The sequence below is a fragment of the Tupaia chinensis genome, unplaced genomic scaffold (assembly GCF_000334495.1).
Source record: "Tupaia chinensis unplaced genomic scaffold, TupChi_1.0 Scaffold000066_1, whole genome shotgun sequence".
Classification (NCBI taxonomy): Eukaryota; Metazoa; Chordata; class Mammalia; order Scandentia; family Tupaiidae; genus Tupaia; species Tupaia belangeri.
In genome coordinates, this window is record NW_006159525.1 from 5,197,940 (window position 1) to 5,204,369 (window position 6,430).

The following is a 6,430-nucleotide window of genomic DNA, read 5'->3' on the forward strand; positions in this document are numbered from 1 at the left end:
GGGGGGTGATTTTTCCCTTTCTGTCTCTCTGTCTTTCCAGCAAGTGCACTCACCCTATAGCAAAAATCTGTCTTTAAAAAAAAAAAAAAAAAGAAAGAAAGAAAGAAAAAATTTTGCCAGAAGGATGAGCTGATGGCGTAATGGTTACATTACTGGAATCCCATGTAGTCGACCACAGTTCAAATCCCTGACCCCATGGCTTAAAATTCTTGCTGGGCATGTATGGTGTGTGTGCACACCCAATATCTGAGAGGAGAATGGAGAAGGGATTGCAGCATGCCATCACTCCTGGAAGGTGACTTCTTGCTTTCTGTCTCTCTGGCAAGCGCACATGCCCTATAGCAAACATCTCTCTTTAAAAAAAGAAAAAATTGCCAGAGGCTGCATGCACTCACTGGAGAGAGAGAGAGAGAGAGAGAGAAAGAGAGAAAGTAAGACATCACACCCCCCCCATGGACGTGATCTGCTGCAATCGCTTCCCCTCCATTTCTCCTTTTTGGATTTTGGGCATGCACGCACATGATATGCCTGACATGTCTCTCAAGTCACTGGGTCCGGGACTTGAGCCATGCAGTCACCCGTGTGGGATCCCGCTGCCTTAACCACCGCACTGCAGGTTAGACCCAGAAAACTTTTCATAGATGATAGCCCGGGGCCAGGCCCAAAGCACACACTCCCTTGGCAGCTATTTTAATGCTTGTGTTTTGATATCTGTTCTATTTAAGGGAGTCGTTCTCCGCACTAGAGTGGACTTGATGCTCACAGAGGAAGGAAGCTAGGACACAGGTTTATTTTTGTTTTATTTATTTTTTTAATTGCTAGAGGACACATATGTTCACTGGGAAGAGACAAAGAGAAAGAGAGAGAGAGACTCTTACACTGGAATGTGGTCAGGCTGCAATCCCTTCTACATCCTGTTGGGATTGGGGTATATACACACACACACACACACACACACACACACACACACATACACACACACACACACACACACACACACACACACACACAGTGTGTTTTACAGGCTGTGGGGTCCAGGACTCAAACCTCTGAGATGGCCATGTGAGGTCCAGCACCCTAACCACTATGCCACATGCTGCCCCCCCCAAAAAAAATTTTTTTAACAGTTGTATTAGTTTTATTGGCAGTTGAGTTTGACTGGCCATGTTGACCAATAACAATGACAGCAATCGGAATAACAGCTAACTATAAGTCTGGCTCTGTGCTAGGCATTTGACATACCCTTATCACATGTGGTCCTCATGGGGCTGTATGAGGTGGACCCTATTAGTAGTTTCATTAACAGAGAAGACTGAGAGACCGTTTTAAGATACTTGTTTGGGACAAGCAGGTGGTATAATGGTTACATAGTTGACCACGATTCAAGCCCCAGACCCAGCAACTTAAAACACCAGGCGCATGTGCGTGCATACCCAAAATCCCAAGAGGACAATGCAGGGGAAGGGATTGTGGTGTGGCCATCCCCCCAGGAGGTGATTTCTTGCTTTCTCTCTCTCTGTCTCTTTAGTGAGTGCAGGCACCCTATAGCAAAAATCTCTATTTAAAAAAAAAAAAAAAAAGAAAGAAAGAAAGAAAGAAAAGCTGTTTGCTTAGGGCTGCAGAGTCTGTAAAAACCCACAATTAGCCCTTGACATGCAAAGATCAAAAGGAAGTGGTCCTTTCCTTGGGGAGCTTCAAAAGGGACTGGCTGTTGTACCAAGTGATCCACTGGGTGGCAGATAGAAAACATCTGTGTTTGCTTTTTATATTAAAAGAAAAGGCCTGCCCTTAGCCTAGTGGTTAAGGGAACCGGGCCCCACATGGCCAACTAGTTCAAATCTTGGCCCCAGAATCTTGAAAAATGCACTGGGAATGTGTGCATGTATGCCTGAAATCTTGACAGGATGGAATGATGACAGAGGAGGGATAAAAACATGACCACGCCTCATCAGGGGTGCTTTCTCTCTCTCCTCACTCTCTCTGTGTCTCTTAGCTGTCTCTGGCAAGCACATACACCCTCTGGCAATTAAAAAAAAATTGAAAAGAGGGAACCAGCAGTTAGCGTAATGGCTATGTCGCTGGACTCCCACATAGTCGACCTTGGTTCGCATCCCAGACCCGGTGGCTTAAAACTCACGCCGGGCGCATGTGCGTGCGTGCCCAAGATCCTGAGAGGAGAATGGAGGAGAAGGGATTGTGGCGTGGCCATCCCCCCTGGGGGGGGTGATTTCTCGCTTTCTGTCTCTATGTCTCTCTCTGTCTGTCTGGTGAGCGCGCGTGCCCTATAGTGAAAAACTTCTCAAAAAAAAAATTGAAAAGAAATAAGGGAGAACTTGAGTTTTATTATTTCATGTAGAATTGAACTTGACTCCCCCACTCAGTATGTCATCTGTTACTTGTCATTCATAGAATTTTAGTTATCCTGATATAAAGTGGGGCTCTACCGCATAGGAAATTGATATTAAGGTTGCCAGAAAATATACAGGGCACCAGTTAAATTTGACTTTCAGATAAACAACAACTACTTTTTTTAATATGAGCAAGACCCAAATATTATATGCTAATATGCTTCATTTTTATTTATTTTAATTTGCCAGAGGACATATGTGCTTATCAGGGAGAGGCAGAGGAAAAAGCACCCCCGCTGGGGCAGGGTCACACTGCACTCCCTGCTCCGTTTCTCTATCCTGTCGGGATTTGGGGCATGTGTGCACACACGACCAGCGTGTTTTCAAGCTTCTGGGTCTGGGACTTGAACCACATGGTCAGTTATGTGGGCTCTGGATTCCTTAACCGCCAGGCCATGACTGGCTCAATTTGCTTTATCAATCTGGCCACCCTAGTAGTGGCACCCTCCTCCTTGCATGTACTGTGGTTTCCACCTGTCAGATTGAGTTGATTGACTCACTGTATTACCTCCTCGGCCTACACCACTCTTCCCCAGTAACAGTGCTTCATCGGCATTACCTTCAAGCTGTGGGGATGGCACACAGGGCCTGAGCCCAGTCCTCCAGATACCTTGCAATGTTTTGTATTTTATTTTATTTTGCTTTATTTTTATTTAGCTTGCTAGAGGGTGCATGTGTTTACCAGAGAGAGAGAGACAGAGGGGAAAGTGAGAAAGCATCCTCCCATGGGAATAGTCATGCCACAATTCCTTCTCCTCCATTTCTCCCTCCTTTGGGATTTTGGGCACTCATGTACACATGCCCAGTGTGGTTTTCAAGCCACTGGGTCTAGGGTCTAGTACTCAACCCACACAGTCAGCCATGTGGGATCCAACCACCTTAACTACCACATCACCAACTGGCCCACAGATTTTCTTCTGGTTGCTCTTGGAATCTTGAGACCGGCAGGTAGAGAGTGTTAGGCAACCCTGCCAGTGGATGAGTGACCACAGAGAACAGAAACAAACTGTTCCAGCTGAGGACTCCTAGACCTCACAGTCAGCTGACGGCAGTGCTGTGAGCCAGGCCATCCTAGACCACTTGGACAGAGGTGTGTGAGGAAGTCCAGTGGAGAGCAGCCTATCTGGCTTAATTTAGAACAACATGACCTACCAAAAAAATGGTTATGGGTTTAAGTCACTAAATTTTGGGCTGCTTTGTTACACAGACATAGCTAACCAGTACACCAAATCAAGATATTTAGCTGGCCAGATTTTGCATTAGCCTCAAAAAACACAGTTTCTTGCCAAAGTCTAGATCTGCTCTCACATGTCTTTGGATCTAAAGAAGAAGAAGAAGAAGGAGGAAAAAAAAAAAAAAAAAAAAAGCACACATGACCTAATTATTTTAATTGTTTTGTTTTTGACTCCTAGAATTCCTGGAATTCCCTAGAATTCCTCACCTTTCCTCCACAGGTATGTATGTATTTGTTGTTGTTTCTTCTATAACCAAAAAAAACTAGGTGTATTTTATACTGCAGTTAATTGTGGGACAGTATCCACACAAGCAAAATTGTGGTTGGAAACTTTTAATTGAGCATACAAATGGCCACCGAAATATTCAAATTAAGTGGCCACATAGCCACTACGTTGTAAATGCAGGGGGCATTTCTCCCACGGCTCTCCATGACCTGAGGTGGTGCCTCGAGTTCAGTCTGTACAACGGTAGCAGCAGTAGACATTTTTCGTTCAGTCTTCAGCACATTTATGCACACCTACTGTGTGCCAGGCCCTCTGCTGGCTGTCAGGTAGCAGAGAGCAGGACCTCACTATGGAGCTTGCATTCTACAACCAAGCACTTTGACCTTGTAAACTGGCTTGGCTGAGGTCAAGTCCAGAAAGTTCTATTGAGCACTGACCCTTTGAAGGCTGTTAGGAGAAACAAGAGCCAAAGAAGTATTTTTAAATTTTGTTTCAGCAATTCTTCACGTCCCCCAAGCAAAACATTTTTCTGATTTTTTTTTCTCATGGAATTACCTAATTAATTGAGAGAATAAAGACTATGGTGTGGGCCGAGGAGGTGGCAGGGTGGTAGCACAGTGTGCCCCACATGGGAAGGGTTCCAGGTACTTATCCTGGGACCTTCCTGAGCGTGCCAGGTGCATGGGCACAGGCATGAGTGTGCCCATGATCCATGTAGACCGAGACTGGGGGTGTGTCATAGGGCAAGGACCCTGTGGGGGTGCCTTCTCTCCGACTTATAGAAAGAAAGACGTTTTTAAAAAGTAAAGAAGAAGGGGCTGGCAGGTGGCATGGTGGTTAAGGCATTGGACTCCCACATGATTGACCATGGTTCAAGTCCCAGACCTGGCTGCCAGCTTTCTCACTTCTCCTTTTTCTCTCTCTGTTTCTTTCTGATCAAATTTAAAAATAATTATATAGGTCCGACAGGTGGCATGATGGTTAAAAGTGCTGGACTCCCACATGGCTGACCACAGTTCAAGTCCCGGACCTGGCGGCTTGTTCACTTTCTCTCTTTGTCTCTCTCTGGTCAAAATTGAAAAATAATGATAATAAATACATGAGTAATTCTTAAAATAATAATAATAATAACAATAACAGGAGCTAGCAGGTAGTGTGGTGGTTAAGGTTGCTGAATTACCACATGGCCAACTGTGGTTCGAGTTCTGGACTGGCAGCTCTCTCTCTCTCTCTCTCTCTCTCTCTCACTCTCGCCCTGTCCATCTCTGGTCAAATTACAAAATAAATAAATAAAGCTAAATAAAATAATTCTTAAAGTAAATAGTAATAGCAAAAAATGTAACTAAATAAAAATTTCAAAGACAGTGGAGAAGACTATATAGTTTTACTCATTGGCGTCCATCAGCTCCACGATGCACTGTCTGAATGCCCAGGGCTTACCCCTCACATCCAAACCGACTGGGGAACTAGAGGAAGCCACCCACAGCACTAAGGCCCTTTACAGTAAACCCCTCCAAAGAAAGCGATCTGCGGTTTGAATGACTTGGATGACTGCCTCAATTTCCCCCTTCATCATGACAGAGAGAGGGCTGGGCAATGGAGTGCCAATTGCTTTGTTCATCCAGCAAGTACTTTTGGGCTCTGGTTGCGTCTTGACATTGTAATGAACGCTGGGATGCAGCACCAAGCAAGACAAAAGGCCTGCCCTTGGGAGCAAGCATTGTAGGCCGAAGACACAGATAATTAATACACTAAGGAGGAAGAATCCAGGGCCAGATCATGGCCTAGTGGTTAAGGGAATAAGATGCCACAACATTGATGACTGACCATGGTTTGAATCCCGCATGGCCACCAAAATCTTCTAATTAAATGGAACATGCCAGATCTCATTGAAAAACATGCCAGGTACATAGGCATGAGTGCCCCAAATCCAGATAAGTTAGAGACATGAACGAAGGGATTGCGGCATGACTACACCCCACTGTAGGGTACTCCCTCCCACTGGCTTTGTCTGTCCCTATGTCTGTCCGGCTAACACATATGCCCTGGGCAATTAAAACACACGTGTGTGCACACGTGCACACATGGGGCAATCCCCATGGAGTGAGGTAGATAATAGGAGCCATACAGAAGCATCCATATATCCCATAGACGCTGTTTTATAGATATTATTTACCATGTGACTACCAGATCCTCCCGAGGTAATCCTCATCATCTTTTTTGTTATAGTAAAGTAGATATTAACCGTGCTTCTGTCTCTGTTCGGTTCAGGTCAACAAATAAATGTGAAGCTATAGAAAGACTGAGGGGAGGAGTGCGTGTAACACAGGCCCCCTGCTGCCCAGCGAACACACAATTGCAGTGTAACGTGGGGTGGACCCCCTTGCTCCAGGCTGCTGCAGAGACACAGAGGCTCCCTGAGGACCCCAACGTGGCCTCTTGAGGTATAGGAGTGAATTTACCTGAGAAAGAGGCCAACGGTAGTATTAGAGGTGGGGCAGGATAGGTAGGGAGGAGCAACCAGCTTCCTGACAGTCCCAGATCACAAAATGTGCAGTGACC

General features: G+C 45.5%; 1 long non-coding RNA gene across 4 annotated transcripts in view; it reads left to right on the forward strand.

Moving 5' to 3' along the window:
- The window catches only part of LOC102473202 (uncharacterized), a 24,078-nt gene that overhangs the window by 9,590 nt on the left and 8,058 nt on the right, over positions 1–6,430 (forward strand). For 2 of the 4 annotated variants that reach the window (XR_333568.3, XR_003547043.1), the window contains exon 3: positions 3,821–3,862. This is a non-coding gene — a long non-coding RNA (uncharacterized LOC102473202). Of the gene's footprint in view, positions 1–3,820; positions 3,863–4,828; positions 4,878–6,139; positions 6,420–6,430 lie in introns of those variants that run through there. The other 2 variants (XR_003547044.1, XR_003547041.1) reach the window with 2 other exon arrangements.